This window comes from Rhinatrema bivittatum, chromosome 13, assembly GCF_901001135.1.
Source record: "Rhinatrema bivittatum chromosome 13, aRhiBiv1.1, whole genome shotgun sequence".
NCBI lineage: Eukaryota > Metazoa > Chordata > Amphibia > Gymnophiona > Rhinatrematidae > Rhinatrema > Rhinatrema bivittatum.
The window spans coordinates 66,783,162-66,808,578 of NC_042627.1; the positions used below are offsets into that span (position 1 = coordinate 66,783,162).

The following is a 25,417-nucleotide window of genomic DNA, read 5'->3' on the forward strand; positions in this document are numbered from 1 at the left end:
TGTATGTGTAGGGAGACAAAGGGGTTAAATCAAATAATAAAAGATAATGCGACCCAATCCTAAAGAGCAATAATGTGAAGAAAATACTTTGCACTCGATCAGTGCTGCTTCCTTGTTGCTCTGTAACCTCTGATCCATGCGATTACTGCAGATATTGCTGGTAGCAAATGTAGAACATCTCACTTGTTTGTTTTAAACCAGAGCTCACCAGTTCCACATCTTTCTAAGTACAGAGTTTTACATTTGTTTGCAATAAAACATCAGATCCAGGTCTGATGAAAGTGCTGGCTCTTGTCTCCTGAGATTCATGTTGAAGCTGTGTTGATGGTTTTCGGTTGGCAGCCTGGCACTCGGTGCTGTCGAGCAGCAATCAGCTCAGTATGGCCCCAGTTTACTGAGCAGCACGGCAGCCATGACTAATTTAATTTAGGAGATTTTAAAAAGTTCAAAAGTTTTTTGTTTCTGCTCGACAATGCAACAAATCAACAACCAAGACGATCTTTCTAATTATATTAGGGCAGTCTAAATTGCTGCTGACATAGATTACTCTGGTTAAAAAGAATAATTCTGAATTTCATGGAGTCGCAGTAGTAGTAATCCAAAATGAAGGATTAGGTTTGGTTTACATAAAAATTCTAATGCTAAAACCAGAAACAGAATACTGTTAAGCAATATGTATGTTTTGTGACAAGTCTTTAAAAGAAGTGGCTGTGCCATACCAAGAAGTAAACATCAGTGTGGACAGCTCAGTAACACTTTAAGATCATAGAACATTATTTAAGGTAAGGGATTTTTTTTCTTCATGCTAAGCTATAGGTTTGGATTGTTAACACATTTAATAATATGGTTCCATAGCGACAGGTTATATATAACTTTCAATTTTTGCAGTTCTGATTATAAGCTAAAATGTATGCATATCACTAAGTTCTTTCTGGCATGAATGCTTTCAGGAATTGTATCTCTTCAGATAGGTTTTTTGCTACCTAACTCCAGTAGGGGAGTAACAGAGCAGAGGGCTATAAACCAGGAAGCCAAGGTTCCCATCCCACTGCCACTCCTTGTGACCTCGGGAAAGTCACTTTACCTACTCAGGACCAAACTTAGGGCCAAATTTACTAAGGCTTTTCACCTATTCTGCTGCTATGGGAAAAATGCTTAGTAAATGACCCTCCTATGGTACCTGACTGTAATCCATTCTGAAGGGCCAAAAGATGGAAGATAGATAAAAAAAAAAAAAAAAAAAATCAGCTGCTAAGATATATTTATTGCAAGTTAATGCTCTTATTTTTATGGGGCGTAGCTCTCAATGAGATTACAAAGTTTTTATCTTGAGCTTACAGTTTGCATTGGAGTAGGAAAATGAGTCAACTTAAAGGATTTTGGAGGTAGTTCTGCTCTGCTTTTTTTTTTTTTTTTTTTTTTTTTTTAAATATCATCTCCGATGAAAAGCAAGAGCCACACTAAGCCTTTTATGGAAAGCCTTTTAAATCCTAAGATTATATATTTTGCAGAGCAAAGAACATTTTATTGAGCTCTCTGCTAGGGCACAGTAAGCATCTAGTTGCTATATTACAAAGAGTGGGGGAAGCCTTGAAACGGTGTGGCGGATACACATGCATTACATGCGCCACTGTAACTAACCCATGCTGGGGGAGCCCCCTGCAGCCACGCCTCATGCATTAAAGCTGGAGCCCCACTTCTTCCCGGGCCAGCCTAATATGCTACTGCTCCTGCTGCCTCACTGGCCTGCAGGGGGCAGCACTCTCCCACTCGAATGGCATGGGGGAGGAAAGCGAGAGTGGGGGGGGGGGGACTGCAGTCAAGGCTGAGAGAGAGACTGTTTTCATCTGCTGAATATTTATTAACATTGCAATGTTTCTGCTAGTCATTCTTTCCAATTCCTCTGCGCCCTACATGACCCTGTATTATGCATGAAGCCATGTTTTAGTTCGATAATTATTCTCCTTGTAAAGCTTACTCTATGCTTATGGCCAGGGACACAAGAACACTTAGACTCAGTAAAAGTATAATGTATTTTTATTAGTCAATATAAGTGTTCTCGGGAGATGCTGGGTACTGGGTGCCCTCAGTCTTACAATCTGACCAGCATTTCCCTGTATACAGGAAGTGATACTTCTTTTATAGGTAACATTCAAATACAGGAAAAGGATAGAAGGTTCTAGAGACTTGCATGACTGCCCAAAGAATCATTTACATAAGTTGTGATGTCAAATGCATGATTAAATCATCGCTAACTATCCCTGATTGGCTTCCCAGGATGTGTAGCCCATTTCCCATGGCTCTCTTTGTTCTGTTAAACTCTTACTGGACAAGACAATCAACACGTCTGTAACTGTGTGGATTACAAACTCCTGAGAATGGTGCCTGAAGCTCCCCTGTGGTGACTCTATGAATAGACATCACCTGTCTGGTGCCAGCTTGCCTCCACAGATATCCAGGGACATTCTGTAAGTCACTCAGAGTCCATTCAGCCCAGGCAGGCCAAAGACACGCAGAGGCTTCTGGGGATTTCCTTCTCCATGTTGGTTTTGTGTTCAGGCATACTTCTCATCCTTCCACTCTAACTGCTTTTTTTGTTGTTGTTGTTGTTGTTGTTTTTGTTTGTTTTAGTAATCTTATTACAAACAGGAAAAAAATGGAAGTAAACACCAACCAGGAACCAAAATGTTCTGCCTGATAGAGCACGCTATTACATCTCAGTACAGGCAAGTCCCTGCTTCCAGGAATTTAGGGTCCAGGTGGATATCCAAGGCAAAGGGATATAAAGTGCCCTACCGGAGGTGACAAGCGACGCAGTAGGGGACGCTGGCTTTGAACTTTGCCCACCTGGATCTCAGCCTGTTTCCAGCAGGTGGACTCCCTCTCATTCTTGTACCATCTGGTAGATGCTTTAGAGTGACTGTGAGATTATACCTCACGCGAAGGCTCATTAGTAAAAGAAAGAGGTAGAATACCCCAAGAATCATTATCAATAAGGCTGCTATGGTAGGTCCCCTGTTCTGAAAGTGTACGTAGGAAAGGGACTGCAGTGGTACAAATCAGAGCTTTATGGAAACCATTTGGAGGCTAAAATAATGGCACAATTTCATTCCACTTGATTAAACACCAACCTTATATTTTTCTGACAGGTGTTAACCAGTCAATTTCATATGGAGGCCAAAAGGGCCTCCATATGAAATCTAATCTTTGGGATTCAATATTCTTAGATTAAAAATATTAGGATATTTTTAAATAACCTCACACAATTTCTCCTGTTTATGTATTCATCATTTAAATGTCATATTTTTCTTATTGTTCTAAAAGGTGTTTGACAAAGTGCTCCATGAGAGGTTCCTGAGAAAATTGAAAAGTCAGGGGTTAGCGGGCTAACTGATTAAAGGATAGGAAGCAGAGCAGTGGAGGAGGGTAAACGGTGGAGTGCCTCGTGGATCTGTGCTCGGACCAGTGCTTTTTAATATATTTATAAATGATCTGGAAAGGCTAACAGTGAGTCAAGTGATCAGATTTGCAGATGATACACAACTATTCAGAGTTTTTAAATCACAAGCAGATTATGAAAATTTGCAGGAGGATCTTGCAAGACTGTGGAAGCCTGGGCATTTAAATGTATGTATTGATTATGCTACCTATACCACAGCTCTAGATGGCACACAAGTTTGCGTTCCCAAAATTAAAAATCAAGCAGACAAAACCAAATCCAGCAACAACTGGAAAACCTAAAGTCCAGGAGTATGTCTGCATGATTTGAAGCAGGCACCACCAGCTTATAAGAATGCTATGCTTTTAAAAGTTTGTGGACAGTCCATAGCTTCTGGGGCAATGTGTTCCAGAAGGTGGGAGCAGCCACTGGAAAAACCCCGTTCTCTCGTGTTTTACAAGCCTGACGGGGCACATTGAAGGAACGCAGCAGCCTGCCAGGGTTATAAAGCTGGAGCAAAGCATTAGTCCGTGGAAGAGCATCCAAAGTAAGTAGCTGATGCCCCAGTACTGTGAATTTATTTATTTCAAAATTCTTATATACCACTTAATCAATGAGGCTAGGTCTAAGCGGTTCACATAAAAGCCATATATAATATATCACAGATTAATATAAATAAACAGAAGTAAAAATTTAAAAAATGGTCATTTTGTATTTTATCCTCAATAGCCTTGGAAGCCAATGAAGGCTGAACAGAACAGGGGATATGTGTTCTCTGAGGTTGCTGCCGGAAATTAACCGTGTGGCCATGCTGTAATAGTTGAAGTGCTTTTATAGCTAATGGTATGCCCAAATGGATTACAGATGAAATCCAGTGCCAACAAGTGCAAAGTCATGTACAAGGAGAAAAGTAAACCCACACTGTTATTACACGGTTAGGTTCCAGTTTGGTAGTTACTATCCAGGAAAAGGATCTGGGCTTCAGGGAGGAGAGTACTTTTGAAATCCTTGGTTTAAGTGCAGCAGTGGTCGAAAAAAAAAAACAAGCAATGTTAGGAATCATTAGGAAAGGAATGGAGAATAAAATGGCAAATGTCATAATGTCTCTGTGTCCCTCAATGGTGAGGCCGCACCTAGAGTACTGCGTGCAGTTGTGTCGCAGCATCTCACAAAAGATATATAGTTGCATTGCAAAAGGTACAGAGAAGGGTGATCAAAATGATAAAGGGGATGGAACAGCTCCTCGACGAGAAAAGGCTAAAGAGGGTGAGGCTGTCCAGCTTAGAGAATGGATGGCTGAAGGGGAACAGGACAGAGGTCTATAAAATCATGAGTGGAATTGAACAGGTAAATGTAAATTGGTTATTTACTCTACTCTTTCAAAAAAAAAGATACAGAGACTAGGGGGCATTCCATGAAGGTAGTAAAGTAGAACATCAAAGCAAACTGGAGAAAATTATTTTTCATTCAATGAGCAATTACCAGAGGATATGGTTATGGCAGCTGAATTTAGAAAGGTTTAGACAAGTTTCTGGAGGAGAAGTCCATACACGTGTTGTTAACAGACCTAGGGAATAGCCCCTACTTATCCCTGAATGTAAGCAGCAGGAGATCTATTTACTGTTTGGGATCTTGCCAGGTACTTGTGACCTGCATTGGCCACTGTTGGAAACAGGATATTGGGCTTGACGGACCCTCGCTCTGACCCAATATTGAAATGTTCTTAGAAGCTGAAATTTGAAAGAGGTCCATGATCTAAACAGAGGCAGAAGCAGAAAAGACAGTGAGAGGTACACTTCCTCTAAGCCACCTTTCTCCTTTCCCATCCTCCCCATACCCTTCCTTCTCTTTTTTTTTTTTGCTCCTTCCTCCCCACGGCTGTAGCAGAGCGTGTCTCTGCTGTGCAGAGTTACGGACTCGAAGCAGGGTGACTGCAGTTCTCCCTGTATCTGCTGCACAGATTCGTGGACTCTGAAAGGTCATGGCTCCAGCTGGGTTAGTTTTTGTGTATGCCATTACAGGAATGAACTTCACCATAAGCCATGGTATGTTGGATATGATCTCAGTCTTGCAAATGTACTGCTTCTGAATATTTACATTCTGAACAAGAGAGATCCTCCTGGAGTTCAGAGCCCTGCAGGATCTGCAATACTCACTGTCTCCACTGCACAGATTAGTGGACAGGTAATACCCCCACACCCTACTACTGAGACTGCTTATATCCCAGCCAATGTAACAATCCAAATTCACTAGAAAAAGAAGTATATTGAACCTTTTTACATTTCTAATAATAATTTTTATTGTGGCATGCTATAATTCATAAGGAATGGCAATTACATGAGATAAACTTGTTAGGCATTTCCCAATAGCTATTGCCTATGTGACCAGTATCAGAATCAGGTGCAACCCCCATTTTAAACACTTTTGTTGCAAAACTAACTACCCAGCAAGGAAGTAATACTAGTCAAGGTGTTACATATGTGCTCAGGAAGAAGCATTCAACATCTTGCAATCTCTCATCAAATATTCAGCCATCCAGTCCAAGGTCTGCTCTCCCAGGCTGGCAACATATGCAGGAAGTTAACTACCTCCACAGCTTAGCTGGGAACAGTTTCACAATGTCCTTATAAATGGGAAACTTTTTTTTTTTTATCATCAATCCCAGGAGGACGGGGTTTTCTACAAGGAATGATGGCAAGCTAACACTAAGATTTTAGAGGCTAGTCTGGCTTTCAACATCTACAGGGGAGTGTACCAATGTGGTATTCAGCAACCTGGTAGCAGCAGGGTCTAGGATTCAAAGAAAAGTCCAGTAAGAAAAACTCTGTTCTCTTTTCTTTCTGTTAGTTTCTTTTGCCCCATACTGTCATGGCTCCCGGGTCAGATGTGAATGCCCACTATCTCTCAAAGGTGAGCATTGATTGGATATGCCACAGTCCATGGGTATATCATTGGTGGGTGATTAAAAGCTGATTTTTCCCTAGCAGCAGGTTCATGTAATAGTGGAAATGCTGGGAGACAAATTGTTGATCAGCATGTGCTGCTTAAGTGGACAGACTGACTGTGAAGGCCATGGTAGCCTCAACACGTTCATGGCCAGCAAGCTACATCAGCTAGTTTAAACAATATCCTGTTTATGGAGCAATAGTAGTTCTTAGCCTCATACTTTCCAGCCGGGGTCCATCTGCTTTGATTTGCAGCCATTTTATGGTTCACTGACACATACAGTTGCTTTAAGGTGACTTAAGCTAAGCTCTACAGGACTCAGCCATACAATGACAGCAATTCTTGTTGCCTCCTCTACACAGATTTGTGGTCTCTGAGCTGTGCAGTGACTTCAGTTTTTGCTGTCTCCACAACACAGATTTATGGATTATGAGTTGTGCAGTGATTGCAGTTCACATTCCGTTCTTGCTTACCTCTCCCATGCAACAGGGGCATTAATGCATGGGAGAGGTACTGCTTTCCTGCCGCGTTCTGAACGTAATGTCCCTATGCTTAATTATCTTGAGAGGGCATTCCTAGGTCTGGGACTGAACTGGCTGAAGCCCCTTGTCAGGTGCTCTCCATTGGTCCTTGGAAGGATGGTACCTGTTGCCTCTACCTAGGGCAGAAGGTGTTAGTGGGTGGAATTTCCCTCCTTTTCTGAAAAACAAATGGGACTGTAAACAGACCTGGCAATATTTACAAGTATGCACAAGTTTTATTAGACTACTTGACTATATACATCTCTAAAATACATCAAACATCATATTCAATATCATATAGAAAAAAATTAATATCTTGCACTATTTTTCATCCAATACAGTTAATCTCCACTTTTTTTTCCTTCCCACTGTACCCCAAGTCTCACCCATGTGAAAAAATGCAACTGGGCTGATGACTACTGCCAGTCATAAGGGGTGTGGGGGGGGGGGGGGGGGGATCTGCTGTGACCAGACTGCTGCTGTCTTCTCTTCTGCTCCATCTCCATTCTACTGCTGGATCCATGCTCTTTGGGGCACCAAACTCCACTTTCCGATCCATTGCTGATGTCCATATCTTCCTGGAAGTCCCTAATCAGCCTCCCACTGGGAATCCCACTCTCCTGGGGGTTCCAATTTTACTTCCTGGCCCACTGCTGGAATCCTCACCCTCCTGGGGTAACCAACTCTGCCTACCAATTTATTGCTGGAGTCTACATCCTCCTGGGGGACCTAATGCCACCTCCTGATTAGCTGCTAGGTCTACTCCTTGGAACAAATTCCACCACTACATGGCCAATGTCCTTAGGCTTTATTCCTCAATAGAAAGAGTTTCTGTTGCTAGGGTTTATAGCTCACTGGGCTTATGGCTTGCCCATAGCTCTCAGTGCTTCCAGCTCAGCTAAGTCCACAGCCTGTTAATCAACTGTTACAACTAAGGCTGATAATAGTGATATTTGCCATGGTTGTATTTAGTCTACCTAATTAATGAATAATACATGGTGAAAAGGCAATTAGTTACCATCTACAACTCACCTTACTTTGCACCGATTATTATGAACTCCATTGTGGACTTGTAATATAATTTCTTTTCCATTTCAATACATCCCATTCAACTAGGCATTGGTGAGAACATTTATCAGCAACTCTGGAATTTTACAGAATAATATCAATAAATTTCAACAGACTGCTACTCGAAATCTCCATCCAAAATGGACATATTTCTCATGCCATGGATGATTTACATGAAGATGCTCGTGTTTTGTGGTGGAAAGCATTGTTTGGATTTTCTCTAATAGAAAATCACATTTTTTATAATTCATTCTATTGTTATGATTATTATTCATTATTTCTTTGTTTTATTGATCATGTGTATTGGATTTGCAGAAAAATTGCCTATCTTTCTTTAATAACAGAATCTTCTCACAGGTGACATCAATTTTACACACCTCATCAACACAAATCATACTATTGATTACTATCCTTAATTACTTTATTGCTTATACTGATTTCTTTATTTCCTGTTACTATTACCTTTCACTGGTTTTGAGATTACTTTATTCTTTTACTTAATTTTAAATCATTAGTTTAATTATTGCTATTTAGATTAAAATATTTTTACATAAATTTAGATTATTATTTATATTAATTTAGATGTTCATGTATTTTTTAGCATTTATATTTAGGTTATTTTAGATTATTTCCCTTTTCTATTTATTCAGATTGTTAATTTATATCTTCATTAGATTTCACCATTTATTATTTGCTATTTACATTTCATTTATTATTTACATTTATCTATTGTGACACCTCACTGATGTCAACCCCTTTACTTGGTGACTACAGAGGAAATGTGTAACATACAGACAGATTTGTGGTATTATCTACTGCTTCTAGTGCTTAGGTTTCAGATCTAAATCTATTGGCTGAATATGAACCTCTGTGGTAACTCATGCTAGCTACTGAACCAACAAAGATGGAAGCTAGGAAACTACTGAATTCAGTGTATTATCCACAATGACTCCATGCTGTTTTTCTTGGATGGTGAATCATAATATGGAACCCAACACTGTGTACTTTTACATAAGATTATTTTATCCTATTTACAGCCCTTTGAACTTGTCCACATTAAATTTCATCTGCTATTTAGATTTCCAGTCTTCCAGTCTCAAAAGGTGCTTCTGCAGTTCCTCACAATCCACTTATGCTGCAAAACCTTTGTGTAATTTTATGTTATCTACAAATTTGATCCCCTTCTGTGCTGCTCATTTTTCCAGATCATTTATGAATATGCTAGATGTACCTGTCCCAGTACAAATGCCTGGGGTGCTCCACTATTTACCTTTATTTTTTTTGGGAAAACCGACATTCTATTCTTTCCTGTCTTTCAACTAGCTACCAATTTGCAATGAGACATTGCCTCCAATTCCACACTTTTTAAAATTTCCTGATGAGACCCTCCTGAGGGACTTTGTCAAATGCCATCTGAAAATCCAGATGTACGATATTTACTGGCTCACCCTTATCCACATTTTAACACCTTCAAAAAAAAAAAAAAAAGTAGTAGATTGGGAAGGAAAGACTTCTGTTTGCTAGGTCCGTGTTGGATTTTCACCATTAAGCCATATTTATACATATGGCCAGTAATTTCGCTTTTATGAAAAGTTTCTACCATTTTGCCTGGCTCAGCGTCAAGCTCACTGGTCTATGGTTTCCCAGACTACCCCAGAGTCATTTTTAAAAATTGTGTTAAATTGGCAGCCTTTCAGTCTTCAGTTACTCTGTTTAATGACAGGAGACAGATTACTAATAGCCTGCAATTTCATGTTCAAGTTTTCTCAGAGCTCTGAGGAGAATACCATCTGGTTCTCATGATTTTGTTACTCTTTAGTTTGTTAATTTTCTCTCTTACCTCTTCCATTCTCTCAGTGAGTTGCTTCAGTTCCTTTGAATCATCACCATCAAAGAATGCTTCTAACATCCTCCTCATTTATGAGTAAAGCAAATAATTCATCTGACTTTTCTGCCATATCCTGTGTGAGCGCCCCTTTTACTGTTTGCTCATCTAGTGGTCCAACTCACTCCCTCTCAGTCTTCTTGTGCTGCAAATATACTTGAAGAGGTTTTATTAGCTTTTGCTTCTATGAAGCGCTTCTTTTTAAATTCTCTCTTGGCCTTACCTTATTAATATTTTCCATCTAACTTGCAGTGCTTAAGCTCTTTCCTATTCCTCCTTTTGATTTGATTTCCATTTTCTGACAACTGTCCTGTTTGGCTTTAATTGCTTCTTTTACCTCATTATTCAATCATGCTGGCTATTATTTGTTCTTCCTTTGACCTTTTTTTTAATGCATTGAATATATTTTGTCTGGGTTCCCAAGATGGTATTTTTAAACAATGTCCATGCCTCATGCAAACTTTAAACCTTTTGTATCCATACTTTACATTTTTTCTAACTAATCGCATTTATTGTAGTCTCCCTTTTTAAAGTTACGTGATTATGCAGTAGTTTTACTTAGTGTCCTCCCTCCAGTGATTGTCAAATTTGATTGCATTATGATCACTATTGCTAAGCATCCCCACCACCATTAACACTTGCATCTTAAGAAAAAACTTAAGACTTGGCTGTTCCGCCAAGCCTTCCCGGATCCCTCAGATACACATTAGATGCTTAACCTGCTCACGAGCAATGGAACCTTGCTCCTCCTCTAAGTACTTCATATGCATTAATACCTCTTCTAATAATTTAACTAGCACTAGCCTGGATTCCATTATGACTCTCTTGTTCTTAGTTTATTGCCTTCCTCGGGCCTTTCCTTCCAGCTGTTTAAGCTTCCAAGTTTACGGTCCTTGTTAAATGTAACTTGTTTCTTCTGATTATAAAAAAGTTGTTCCGTCTATTACAGTTCTCTATCCCTGTTCGATGTAAACTGATTTGATATGGTATTTAACCATGAAGGTCGGTATAGAAAAATGCTAAATAAATAACTCTTATTGTGCATTCCATTGAGGATTAGATCTAAAATAGCTCATCCTTTTCTTATATCCAGGGCCAGCAGTTCCATGAAACAGTCATTTATAGCAACTAGAAACTTTACTTCCGCAGCATGTCCTGTTGAGTTATTTACCCAGTCAATACTGTTCTATTATTTATGTTGTCAATTTTATTTGCCTTTCTAATTTTAAGTTAAACATTTCACTATCTGATTTGTGATAATCCCTGGTATTTTACTAATCCCTCTGCGGAAGAGTTCAGGAATGCTTATTTTAATTTTTTCTTTAATGTGAAAGAGTTAAACTTCAGAAGACTTTTAAGTTGTTAAAACCATTGCTATGTTTAACTTGTTTTACTTTTGCAAAGCTTCTCCAGCAGGATAGTTAATGTATGTAGACAAAAGCCTGTTACTGTGTTAGAACTATAAATCCTATTTTAAAACACAATATGTATGCTGAGATTAAGGAAAAAAAGATTAGACACCCCATGGCAAAGTTAACTTTACTTCTCTCGCTTATAAAATATTCTTTTAGTACATGGGTTTTTCATTGAGCATTTGTAGTTTGGCTTCACATGGAAAGATGGGAAAAGCAGAAACAACTAAATATGCAAACGTCTGCATGCTCCAGAGAAGATGAATAGTATAAACCAGAAGTTTGTTTCCAAGAAAAGAGGATGGGAAAAGAAACTAGGCTCAGGTTGCCTCAGCAGATAGGGGCCAATGCAGAAAAGTGCGTTCAGTGGAACGCGCCTTTTCTGTGGCCAAAGCTTACCTCAGGAAGAGTAATACTTAGCAACCTCAAAGTTCAAACAACTCAGGATGCTTAAACATCCCCCCCCCCCCCCATCAGAGATGCACATCTGACAACTACAAGAGAGAGAGCCTTTTCCATTGCCTCCCTTAAATTTTGGAACTCCCTCCCTAAAGATCTGAGAACCCAACCTCAAAATATTCAAAAAAGACCTAAAAACATTGCTGTTCCGCAAATTCTACACTGACCTTCATACTTCTGAACATCCTAACTCCCGATCGAGCTTTCATCCAAAAACCTCAAAATAACTTCTCTCCAACCCGAAACAAACAAACCTCCTCCCAATTAATGATACTTTCTGGACTTGAAATGTTTAACCTCTGTTTAATATGCACATTGTTATACTTTTGCACAATTGTTAAGAGAGTTACAATTTAAATTTTGTAAACCGTTATGATGGCTTTACCGAATGACGGTATATAAAACTCAACAAACAAATAAATAAATAAAAAATGAACCTGAGCATTAAAAATGTGCTCTGGAAACCAGTGCACAGTTTGTTTTTTTTTAACGCTCAGATTATTGCATGAGCTTCATAGGTAGGAACAGAGTGCAGCCATTATGTAAGCCTATTATTTGCCCATGACAGCCAATAACTGGAAGGAAATTACTGAATTGTTGTTTCCAAAATTGCAGAAAGGTGTGTGGCTACGTGAGTCATGTTTCAGGCTTTCCTTGATCATACGGTGAAGTGGCTTAGTTTTGGTTAGTTACATAATGCATGTGTTTTTCTGTTCAGCGTTTCCTGCAAACCTTTCTCCCCTATTCCACCCAGATTCCTTCACAAAAGCATGGTGCGGGACCTTCAGCGTGTTCCCTGTGTCTTGCAGGGTAAGAAGAGTGCCTACAGAGCTACTTTATCACCACCGGGTGTTCCTCTATAAAACCATTACTCAGTGTTTCTTCCTCCAGGGCCCATGAAAGCTACATGAGTGGTACCTTTAGCTATGACTTGAACCAATCAGATTGTAGTTTTCCTCCCTACTTAAAATGGTGAATTGGAAAGGGATGTGTGCTTCATCTAGCAGCGGTAGCAGAACATAGAGAGAGATACAAATGGGTGATCTGAGGCTGTAAGGAACCTCTTCTTCTTGCTACACAGAGTATGCTTTGGCGTGAATTTTGATCTAGCTGACTCAGGGGCAGTAGAACGCCTTTGTAAGTGGGGGCCATGCAAATCGCCCCAACTTCTATAATTAATGTCATTCTTTTTCATACATTCTTCTCATAAACCATATAAAGTTAAAACATTATTATAACAATGCTAATTTCATAATTAAGTGTAAAAAAAAAGCACTGTGCAGGAAGAATAACATTTTTATGGCACAATCCTGGGGCAGTCAAGGTGAATCACATTTAATATACACACTGCATGCAGGAGGAGGAGGAGGGGGTGGAGAAAGGGCTGGGGCCAGGGCTAAGAACAGAGGGATGAGGCAGAAAGGAGGAGAAGAGGGATGGGAAAAGGGTCAGGGGCTGGAGCAGAGGACAAGGGAAGGAAAGAAAGAGGGGGCCAGTTTCTCAGTGTAACACTTCACCACCACCTTCACTGTGGGATTTCATATAATTATTAGAAATCCTAAGGTCCCAGTCACTCCTTAATTAGATTGAAACATAACAGTCTCACCCCAAAACTGCTGCATTTATAAGTTCTTCTTTTAGTCAAGAGAACTGACTCTCCAAAAAGAAGAAGCAATTCTGCCCTACAGAGCTAAAATTCATTCTTATATAGATAGAAGTTCTGCTGCTTTTATTCCTTACAAAGTTGACTTCAGTAAACAAATCAGATATCAGTATTATCCTTCTGCTTATGAATTTCATTTTATGCACACTTTTCCTAGGAAAGGAGAACTGTGTCAAAAGTATAATTGGTAGATAAAAGAGAACTATGGCAAGCCTATTCATTAGATTAATAACTATTAATTAGTCATGAGCTAAGCCTTATTTGGTGCGATATGAAAGTCTTTTAGGAGTAAAGAACATTTAGTTATATCTGGTTTTATCTATTTCATGTTTACAGTTATTCAGTTTTTTCCCCTTTGGCCCACTTTATGTACCATGCTGCCTTAAGCCTCCATTGTACCTGAAGACTGGAGTATAGCAAATATAACCCCAATATTTAAAAAGGGCTCCAGGGGCGATCTGGGAAACTACAGACCGGTTAGCCTGACTTCAGTGCCAGGAAAAATAGTGGAAAGTGTTCTAAACATCAAAATCACAGAACATATAGAAAGACATGGTTTAATAGAACAAAGTCAGCATGGCTTTACCCAAGGCAAGTCTTGCCTCACAAATCTGCTTCACTTTTTTGAAGGAGTTAATAAACATGTGGATAAAGGTGAACCGGTAGATGTAGTATACTTGGATTTTCAGAAGGCGTTTGACAAAGTTCCTCGTGAGAGGCTTCTAGGAAAAGTAAAAAGTCATGGGATAGGTGGCGATGTCCTTTCGTGGATTGCAAACTGGCTAAAAGACAGGAAACAGAGAGTAGGATTAAATGGACAATTTTCTCAGTAGAAGGGAGTAGGCAGTGGAGTGCCTCAGGGATCTGTATTGGGACCCTTACTTTTCAATATATTTATAAATGATCTGGAAAGAAATAAGACAAGTGAGATAATCAAATTTGCAGATGACACAAAATTGTTCAGAGTAGTTAAATCACAAGCAGATTGTGATAAATTGCAGGAAGACCTTGTGAGACTGGAAAATTGGGTATCGAAATGGCAGATGAAATGTAATGTGGATAAGTGCAAGGTGATGCATATAGGAAAAAATAACCCATGTTACAATTACACAATGTTGGGTTCCATATTAGGTGCCACCATCCAAGAAAGAGATCTAGGCGTCATAGTGGATAACACATTGAAATTGTCGGTTCAGTGTGCTGCGGCAGTCAAAAAAGCAAACAGAATGTTGGGAATTATTAGAAAGGGAATGGTGAATAAAACGGAAAATGTCATAATGCCTCTGTATCGCTCCATGGTGAGACCCGCACCTTGAATACTGTGTACAATTCTGGTTGCTGCATCTCAAAAAAGATATAGTTGTGATGGAGAAGGTACAGAGAAGGGCGACCAAAATGATAAAGGGAATGGAACAGCTCCCCTATGAGGAAAGACTAAAGAGGTTAGGACTTTTCAGCTTGGAGAAGAGATGGCTGAGGGGGGATATGATAGAGGTGGTTAAAATCATGAGAGATCTAGAATGGGTAAATGTGAAAGTTATTTACTCTGTCGGATAATAGAAAGTCTAGGGGGCACTCCATGAAGTTAGCAAGTGGCACATTTAAAACTAATCGGAGAAAGTTCTTTTTTACTCAACGCACAATTAAACTCTGGAATTTGTTGCCAGAAGATGTGGTTAGTGCAGTTAGTATAGCTGTGTTTAAAAAAGGATTGGATAAGTTCTTGGAGGAGAAGTCCATTACCTGCTATTAAGTTCACTTAGAGAATAGCCACTGCCATTAGCAATGGTAACATGGAATAGACTTAGTGTTTGGGTACTTGCCAGGTTCTTATGGCCTGGATTGGCTACTGTTGAAAATAGGATGCTGGGCTTGATGGACCAGTATGGCATGTTCTTACGACTGCAATGTATGAAGGGATATTAAGCTCTTCTGCATAGCCTCAGTAATGCCAGCCATAATGCATCACTACTCTAGGGAATGTAACTAGAAATTCCCTTTACATCTAACACTACAAAAGCAGTGACCAAACCTTTACTCTTTCCCCTTCCTCTTTCTTCCTGTACCTAGTCTCTTTTCCCTGTTTCCATGCCTCTCATCTCCCTTCAGACTCCCTCTCCCACCTCTCCCTCCTATGAAACCCTGCTCTCAGACTAACTTGATCTTTTCTCTATCTTCCTGCTCCTCCCCCTTGGGCGGTTTAGTCCTGTAGCCACCATCCCCTGCTCCCCAGCTTTCCCAGGCTCCTCTTGGAAGGCAGCAGCTGCAGACCCTGAGAAGAGGAAGTGGAGCCACTCCAGTGGCAACATGAAAGGCAAATCCGGAGTCCAGCAGAGGCTCACAGAAGCGGGGAGGGGGAAAATCACGAAGGAGCGTGGCTGTGGGCAGTGGCACAGTAGGGCAGATTGGGCAGCCACAGCATGTAAGCTGCTTTGTGGAAGCCAGGAAAGCAGGTCGGGTCGCAGTGGTACAGATCTTGGCAGTGGCACCATTAGCGGTGGTACCATGGTCCAGCCTACATGCTCATCCAGCTCTTTATAAGCTTGCTAGCAGCAGAAGTTACATCTTAAAGGCATAACTTCTGTTGCAAGCAAGTGCCATGGCCCAATTTAATAGTCTTTGTACTCTGCCAGGATTACATCTGCCTATGGATCCATGGGACTGAATTAGGACAAGATCTTGAGCCTGCTCACATTTATTCCATGGAGGAAAGTTCTCCTCTAATTACCTATGCATTTGGTAATCTTTTGGTCTTTCATGGCTACTTCATTTCTTTTCTTCCATTTTTTCTATCACACTTTTTTTCCCCTTCTGCCCTCCAGCAGCTCAAAGGGGGTGTGTGTATGTATATATGTATGTATGTGTGAATATATATATATATATATATATATATATATTCAATCAAGGAGGAGAACCAGAGTTATAACATCAATTCAAATAATAAATAAACAAACATAAAACAAAGTCCAAAGTCAGCTATGATAAACTGAAACTGATGGTAGAATAGGTCAGAACATTAACTGTTAGGATTCTGCTTGATATGCACCCTGCCTGCCACCAGAGGTCTCCCTGGAGCAAAACCTGCTCTTGCTCTAGTCAGAGTCTCTGTGGTTCCATGGCTCAGCAGGGCCCAGCCTATTTAACCCTGCCTCTTGCAAAGTCCAATGGCTTGCATGGAGTCTGCTTGGCTCCAGTCTTCCATGTATTACTTTGTGGCCTTTGCAGGCCTTCTGCTCAAGCCTTGCCTTTTGTGGCCTCTTAGGTCTTCTGCTTAGTTTTGCTTTGTGGCCTTTTCAGGCCCTCTATCTAGCCTGCTGCCTTCAGGCATCTATGTTCCTTGTCTGCTTTGTCTAGTCCTGTACTTGTTCATCTTTGCACGGTCTAGTCCTATCGTTGTATCTAGCCCTTGCATCAGACCCCAGTCCTGCACAGCCTGCACCTCAACTCCAGCCCCAGCCCAAGCCATGCCGTCCACCAGAACCCAAGGGCTCAACCTGCGGGGGAGGTGGCTGGTACAGGCAGAAGATCTGCTGTGCCTTGCCCTGAAGTGGACTGCTCCCATGGGAGTTCACCAGCCTACCTGGGCCCTCAGCTGTATCAGGTTCATTTGCTAAATGCAATAATCAGGTCAGAACACACAAAATAGGAAGTTGTTTAGAAGTAATGCAACGCTTCCATTCAGAGCCCTATAGATGAGATTGCTCAAATAATGCAAGTTTGTGCCAAGCAAGCAGAACTTACCAGTGTCAGAGCCTTTTTTCTTTTTTTGCTGTTGGAACGATGCCAGTGGCAGCTGAACTTCCAAGTAGACAACATAAATTTTATTTTTACTTCTCAGTTACTGCTTATTAGAGCGCTGCCACCTTAAAGCAAAGTAAGTCAGAAGGAACAGACTAAAAAATATAAATGAACAGTTTTGTTTTTTTTCTCAATATTTATGTTCAGTCAAAATTCATTTTAAGATTAATGGGACGCAAAGAAACGCAGAAATAAAGAGAAATGTTTCTAAAGGACATAAAAAGAGAGCACTGGTCCAGGTGCACGGTACCAAACAGGGGACGGAGGAAGTTCCCCCAAGTGAGGGAAAGCTTCTCCCTGGAGCTTGGGTTAGAGAGAGCCCAAACTGGGGGGAGGGGTGGCCGAGGCACGAGACACGAGACCTTCGGATGTGCACCGAGCACCTGGCCCGTTGATGTCTTTTTTTTTTAGGTTCTTTTTGTAAACATTTCTCTTTATTTCTGCATTTCTCTGCGTCTTAAAATGAATTTTTGACAGAGAACATAAATGTTGAAAAAACAGCTGTTCTTTATTTCTACTTTTCAGTCTGTTCCTTCCGGCTTACTTTGCTTTAAGGTGGCAGCGCTCTAATAAGCAGTAACTGAGAAGTAAAAATAAAAGGTGCTGTCTACTTGGAAGCTTAACTGCTACTGGCACCGTTCCAGTAGCAAACAAACAAAAAAAAATAACCCCCCCAAAGCTCTGACACTGGTAAGCTCGGCTTGGACGGCACAAACTTGTATTATTTGAGAATATCTCTATACAGCGGTGGCCAGCCCTAGGTGGAAGAGCAGAAAGTGATAAAATCCACCTACCTTGTCAACATTTCATGAGCCAAAGTAGTCCGAGATGCAGCGTTTAATTTGTAAAGTGTATTGTTAACTGTTTTATGAGTTGTACCATTGTGATCCTCCCAGCACAGTTTTCGGCTATGGGTGGAATATAAGTTTTTAAAATAAGATGATCTCTATCTCATTTCCTGGATACCATGTAAGGCAGCCTTCGTTTCCTTACCAGAAGGAATGTACTAACTAGTTAGGGAGGTTCAGAAAGAGTGGGTTAGATTTTACTCCCCCCCCACGTGGGAGACTGAGCTGGTGTTGTCTTACCTTATTCTGGGCAGGTGTCCATCACTCCTCCAGGGGATAGAGCTGTCAGTGATCCAATGCAGAGAAGATTCAACTTTTAAAGGATCTGTTTTTGGTGTTATCTCATGTGTGAGGCAAGGATGTCTTTCCACCCTTCCTGTCTCTGGTTTGTTCCCCCCCCCCCCTTTTGTTTTTTGTAAAGGAAGAGCCTGAGGAGAGAAGGTAACATCTGAGAAATGGAGACCTTGTCTGCTACAGTGAAGGAGCCGAAGGTTTTTGAGAACTGTGTTGACTGCTGACTCAATGCACTTGAGAGGAGTGTGCCCACTGGTACTGCCATAAGGAGATCTAAAATATTTAAGAAGACTTCCGGAAAGGTATGATAGTTGGGACTTAAGCTCTGATAAATTATTGGGAATTTATTCTACCCATTCTACAGTTGGGTAATTGCCAGGTTCCTATGGCCTGGATTGGTCACTGTTGGAAACAGGATGCTGGGCTTGATGGACCCTTGGTCTGACCCAGCATGGCATGTTCTTATGTGAGAGATTTGGGAGTGGAAGGAGGACTGAACTATCTACAACCTGGATAACTGAAAAGAGAAGGAGAAACATATTAAGGAAATTTGCTTCCATCGAGAATCAGAGACTTTACTAGAAGAGTGAAGTCACAAATTTATTAATCTTTCTTCTGCCTATCGCTCAAACTGCAGTGGTCACTAATGGATTAAGGAAAAGTCTGTAGAAACAGTACAGCCTTCGATGGTGTGTCTAGATGAGCTTATTGGTAGGTAGTGCCTGAAGCAGGAGACTTCTGTTACCCTGTAGACCAGTGGTTCTCAACCTTTTTTTGGCCGGGACACACCTGACAGATGGTTCTCACATGTGTGACACACTGAACATGTGACCGTCACAGGGCTAAATGTAAACATGCACTCTGCATCCACAGGAATCCCCTCAACCCCCAGCAATGAGTGCAGAGCAGATCTAGGGCATTACCCTGTACAACTCACCATACAAAAAAGATATTCTGGTTCTGATGACATCCCAGTAAAAGCAAAACAAACTCCTTTTACTACCAAGCAAAATAGCTTTCCTTATGAAAAGAGAGTAATTTACCACTAATGCATGTCCTATTGAGAAAACACAACAAATAAGATTGATACAAATGCCTACATGCTAGTTAAATACCTCACCTCGGTCACACACCCTTCACCAAGTACAGAAAAACCACAAATTATAAATATGGAGACAGAAACTGGAATGGAAAACCAAAAAAGCCACTCTGCATGCAGTGTGAACCTGGAGAGATGGAAAGAGAAATATAGCACCTAACAGCCTCTCAGGATTTGCAATAATGCACACAAACTAACCCGCACAAAGTTACACCTATATTATGGAACACACTCAAACAGTAACAATCCTATCTAAGAAATACAACTATTAAACCAGGCCCTAAACACTAATACATTTCCTATTGGGAAAACAGAATAAGCCAAGCTGCTATAGAGCCCCACACAGAAATAATTGTAAAGCTATACTAAAAATGTTACAAATTAGCTGCTGAATAGAATAATATCCAATAATTAAAAACTCATAAAAATTATTAAAACATGTCCAAATATCAAAAAAATATTTCAAAACTGCAGACATCGCATAATACCCAATAATTAAAATGGCAGTCAATCAAGAAAAATAAATTTAAAAAGCCACCTTTACTTACCCTCTCCAGCAACTCTCCTACTCCTTTCCCTTCCAGGCCAATGGCACTCACTAGAAGCAGCAAGGGCTGCTGAAGCTCTGTCCTCACAGTCCTCTTCCTTAGCACCCACAACCAGTCACTCACACACACACACCCAATTAGACCACACGACCAGTCTTGGTCTCTCTCACACCAGTCATCTTCCTGACCAGACTCTCTCTCACATACGCACACTAGTCATCTTCCTGACCAGTCTCTCTCTCTCACACAGAAACACATCACCTCCCTGACCAGTCTCTCTCTCAATCACACTCATTGTCTCTTATATACAAGCTCTCAATCACACATAAATGCTCTCACACCCATTCACACCAGCTCTCACCCATGCATCCATTCAAACCCACAGACACAAGCTCTCACCCATGCATCCATTCAAACCCACAGACACAAGCTCTCACCCATGCATCCATTCAAACCCACAGACACAAGCTCTCACCCAGGCTTCCATTCACACCCACACACACAAGCTCTCACCCAGGCTTCCATTCACACCCACACACAAGCTCTCACCCAAGCACCCATTCACACCAGCTCTCACCCATGCATCCATTCACACACAGACACACCAGCTCTCACCAAAAACATATTCTTCCTTCACTGCAGGGATGGGCTCCAGTTCCGCAGCGGCTTTACTTCGGTGGGCCTTCTTTTTGCGCCACCATGGGAATGGGCTCCAGTGGTAGCCTTGGTCGGGCTCGGGTTTCCTCTTTGCCGCCACAGAATGTGGCAGCCTTGCTTCGTCAGGGTCGGGGTTTCCTCTTCGCTGCCACGGTCTCGTGGCGGCCTTGCTTCTTCGGGGTCGGGTTTTCCTCTTCACTGCCATGGGAATGGGCTGCCATGGTGGCCTTGCTTCATCTGGGGTTGGGCTTCCTCTTCGCTGCCACGGTCCTGTGGCAGCCTTGCTTCATCGGGGTCGGGTTTCCTCTTCGCCACCACGGTCCTGTGGCAGCCTTTCTTTGTCGGGGTCGGGTTTCCTCTTCGCAGCCATGGTCCCGTGGCGGCCTTGCTTCATCAGAGTTCAACACTTCTATTCCTCCCACCCCACACCCGGGCAATCTGATGCCTGCCTCACCAGCCAGTCAAAGGCTTCCTCCCTTCTTCCTACTTCCCCTGGCAGGTAGAAGGGAGGAGGTTTCCGATTGGCCTGCATGGCGGCAGGCAGAATGAAGGAGGCTTCCCTTTGGGCAATGGGGGTAGGAAGAAAGGAGGCTTCCAATTGGCCCGCGGGGACTGGAAAAAGGGAGAAGGAAAGTACAACGGGGCAGTGGGACACCGGGGGACGCGACACACCTGCCGGTGTTTGGCGACACACTAGTGTGTTGCGACACACCGGTTGAGAAGCGCTGCTGTAGACACAGGAATACTGCTATCCTTGGTGTTCTTATACAATGGGGATGTGCATTCATTTTTAATAAATGCAAAAAATGCAACAAATCTGGTTATTTATGGTTTGTTTTGAATGGCATGAACCAAAAATAGTCACCTATGAAAGTAGCCAAAAAGTTTCATATTCATGGCGTTAAAAAAAAAAAAAAAAAAAAGGCTTCTGGTGATCTGGCACTGCAGCCTAACCCCAGCTGAGGCTTTGCCCTGTGCCTAGTTCCAGTGCTGAGGCCTTGGTCCCGGCTGGAGCCTCCAGTCCTGTGCTTGAAAAATGATGCTGTGAGTTTGGAGGACAGTGCTGAAGTGACATCGCTTCGTTGCCTTCCTCTGGTGCAAACAGCACTGTTTTGATGTTTAGCGATTAGAAATGTGCATCAAAATGGTATTAACCACACTAGTGGAAGGTGCCAAAGTGTCATCACTTCTGCATCCATCCTCCAGGGAGACGGTGTCAGTTTTTCAAGCGCATGGACCAAGAGCTGCAACTGGAGGCCCTGGGTTGTGCCTAGGCTTCAACCTTGCACCTGCTCTCTTGCACACTTGGAGTTAGGTCTCAGCATTGGACCAGAGCTGAGGCTAGGCATCAGTGTCAGGCCTGGCCCAGGACTATGCTTTGGTGTCAGTGCTAAGCCTTGGAACCAGACATGGCCCAAAGCTAAACCTTGGCACTGAGCCTGGCTTGGAGCTAGGCCAGACCTAGGATTCAGCACTGGGCTTGGCCTAAGCCTAGGCCTCGACACTGGGCTCAGCTTGAACTTAGGACTTGGTGCTGGTACCAGGCTGTGCCTGGTTTGGGCCCAGGCCATGGCTCTGATGCCTGGTCCGTGTCTAATCCTTGGCACCAGGCCCTGTCTGTGTTTAGCACCCGGCCTGGCCTAGGCCTAGGTCTCACTGCCATGCCTAGGCATCCGTACCAGATTCAATAAGTTTTTTGGCTCAGGAAGACCCAGTCAGAGCTGCTGGAAAACTGGTTTTTGTTTTTAATAGTTTAGTTTTTTTTATTTTTGTTTAAGGATTTGTGTTCTTATTTAATGCTTGTTTTTCAGTTTGGCAAATGAACCAACCAGAAAAAAAAACCCCCATTAAACAAACTGAATAAAACCTAACATGAATAAACAAAACTGAAAAAAACCTAACATGAATAAACAAAGCAAATCAAAAGTTTTGGGGCTGCACCGTCCTCTTATACAATCCTAGTAATAGATTACAAACATTACTGGGAGTTGTAAAGACTCCAGGGATCCATATAATACCATGCATGATGATGTACATATGTGGGTGAGGAGATACAGAGCATGCAAACTGCTGAGTAACCCCAAGGAATGAACAGATCGTGCCGTTTAAGATCACTGAATCACTGAGGCTGCACAGCTTGCACTGGAGCGATCTTGTGAATTCGGCTCTCTGTATCTCCTCACAGGCAGAAGTTTGCACAGCTTGTATTTATAATTAGAGCCTTTTCCCCTGTCCCAGTGCTTCATCTCTCTTGGTAAAACATTTTGGGGTTTGAACCCTCATTTTGTTTCAGGGAAACAGAATGTATATAATACAAAAATGAACAGAGATGCTCATGCAGCCTTGTGAATGAAAATATATTTTTTTCCCAAAGGAATGGTTTTGATGCACACAAATAATAAGGGATGGCAGATACAGACCAGTTGGCCCATCCAGTCTGCCAGCTGCTACCTTACGAGGTGGGAAGGACTACTTGGCTAAATTTGCTGCCGATTTCCTATTCCAGTGGTACCACATCCATTACCTTCTGAGGCAACGCACTGGGAGCATTTGCTGCCCAGTGCATCGTTAATCTGATCTCTGAATGAACCTATTCACAGAATGCAATTGATCACATCTGATGAGACCCAGGCTGATGTGAAAGGGAAAAACTTTCTGAATGGATACAGATGAAAGAAAGAATCTGTTAAATAATCACTCTCTTTTTCCTATCTGCATTAAGTGATACAATGTGAAACCTGCTTGAACAACACACGCAGCCAGCAAATTAGCAGAAAAATCATTAGGTAAAATGAATTTCAATTACACGTCTGCTGGCTGCCAATGGAATTTTCAAATATTAAATCCACATACAAGATTTGAGAGGCAGTTTTAGCTAAGCTCCCTAAATTTGCTGCAAGTTACATAGGCCCTTGTCCCACCCCTGCTATCTCTGTGGATGGTCTATGCGCTGGTTTAATGCACACATATGTTTGAAAATGCAATGTGTACCCTTCACTTCTGACCTCATCATGCCTTTCAAAATGCAAAATTTTTTTTGAGTGGATAAATAATAATAATGATACTTTATAAATATAGCTACCTAGTTTCTGTACAGTCCAGTCAGTGGCGACAAATTCTCACTTTCTCAACTAACCAGCTAACATCCTAGTTAGTCACCTAGATCATTTTGAAATTTGTCCTCTCTCCTTTCAGATTTCTAGGCTATTAATACATATTCAGGGATTCCTTTTTAATAAGCCAAACTCTCCAAGGATTTAAACTAAGGCACTGGCAACCCAAGGGCATCCAGCCAGCCCCCTGCAAATAGCACTAGGTGTGCTCAGTCGGAAACGCTTCTAGCTATACTGTGGCCAGCACTGAAGATGTTAAGGCTGAGAGAGTAGTAGTTCAAGTTACTTCTCTGTAAATTCTTAGAATCCTTCCCTGTTTCTAATTTGGAGAGAGAGAGAAGGGAGCGAGCCAGTGTACAGCTAATTTGGGGGTGATGTTACAGTAATGCATGCGTCTCTATGTACGTATGTGTGTGTGTGTGCATTTGTATGTGTGTGTGTGGGGGGAAATTATGAGTAACTGCAAATATAAGAAGCAAGCTACTCACATTCATTACTTGCCAGGGGCCATCCTTGTAGATAAAGCAACTTAAAGCAGGAAGTACAAAACTTCTTTGTGTTCACCAAGGGATCCAAAATTCTCAGCCCTGCAACTTGTGGTGGCCTGGGCTTGAAGTTTCAGCAATGCTGCAGTCTGTGAGGTGAAAAACCAAAAGGTGAGTGAGAGCAAGAGAGGACATGCTTGGATTAGACTTCCCCTGCTCCTGTTCTCTCTTAGTCTGCCTGCGGAGAAGACCTCGGCGCCTGGGGCTGATGCTCCTTCGGCCGGTGGGGTAGGGCAGGTTTCTCTTCTCGCAGCGCTGGCAGTCGGGGCTAGCTGGAGTTTGGCTTTGTGCTGCCCGTGTGTGGCTTTCCCTGGGCATAGTGGAGGGGGTGTGTGTGCTGGAGCATTGTGAGTAATGAAAGGTTAGGAGAGTAATGGTCACCGGAGAAGATAAATCTCCCTCACATGCTTTGGTCATGAAAAGCATTTGGGCTTTTGCCCTGCCAGACAAAACAAGTTGTTATTATACTAGAGCCATACTTAGAAGGTCTGTTTTGGGTAGGCTTGATCCAGGGCTCTGAAAATTTCCAAACGTACATTAGCAGGAAAGAGTGGGAGTGCTTTTGGCAGAGAGCAAAATGACTACAGTGGTGGTTGAGTGAGTAAAGAAGGGATCATCTTATCCTCCCCCCAAAAACAAAATGTACTTTGTTTACTGTGCCATATTTCATGCTTGCACATAGAAGCTAGTTCTACTCACTTAGTGTCACTTACTTACGAATTCCAGTATTTTTAAACCCTGCAAGCAATTCTCCTTTATTCTAGGAAGCAGCCATGTTTGATGCTTGACCGTCACAAATGATGCCACATGCAATGGTGTTTGGCTAGTTTACGCGATGTAGTGGATGCCATGTGTTATATCACAGCCAACTGGATGCGCTGTGCTGGACGTAGCCCTGCAAACTGCAGACATGGAGGCTCCAAGGGGTTCTGGGGAAATTGCAGGGGAGATGCTTAAAGGAAATGCAAACAAATCAAGTTATGGATCTAAATGTGACATTATTAATTGAAGCTTATGTGCCAGTTTTTCAGTATTGCGTAAATTCTGTACGTACCGTTCCTGATTTGCAGTCCGCTTTGAAGTGGAAGGCGGAATATAAATTTTAAAAGAGAATTAATATAT

At 41.8% G+C, this 25,417-nt stretch overlaps 1 protein-coding gene and 1 long non-coding RNA gene across 2 annotated transcripts in view; one reads left to right on the forward strand and one right to left on the reverse strand.

Annotated features, from left to right (window-relative positions):
• Positions 1-2,587: 2,587 nt before the first annotated feature.
• Positions 2,588-24,373, reverse strand: LOC115074787. The gene is made up of 3 exons (XR_003852343.1): positions 24,239-24,373; positions 7,939-8,050; positions 2,588-7,084 (listed from the first exon to the last, which is right to left on the reverse strand). It is a non-coding gene; the product is annotated as an uncharacterized LOC115074787 (long non-coding RNA).
• The window catches only part of LOC115074786 (aminopeptidase Ey-like), a 75,038-nt gene continuing 73,710 nt past the window's right edge, over positions 24,090-25,417 (forward strand). Inside the window, exon 1 of the mRNA XM_029574611.1 lies at positions 24,090-24,406. The gene's annotated coding sequence lies outside the window, so the exon portion shown is untranslated. The remainder of the gene's footprint in view (positions 24,407-25,417) is intronic.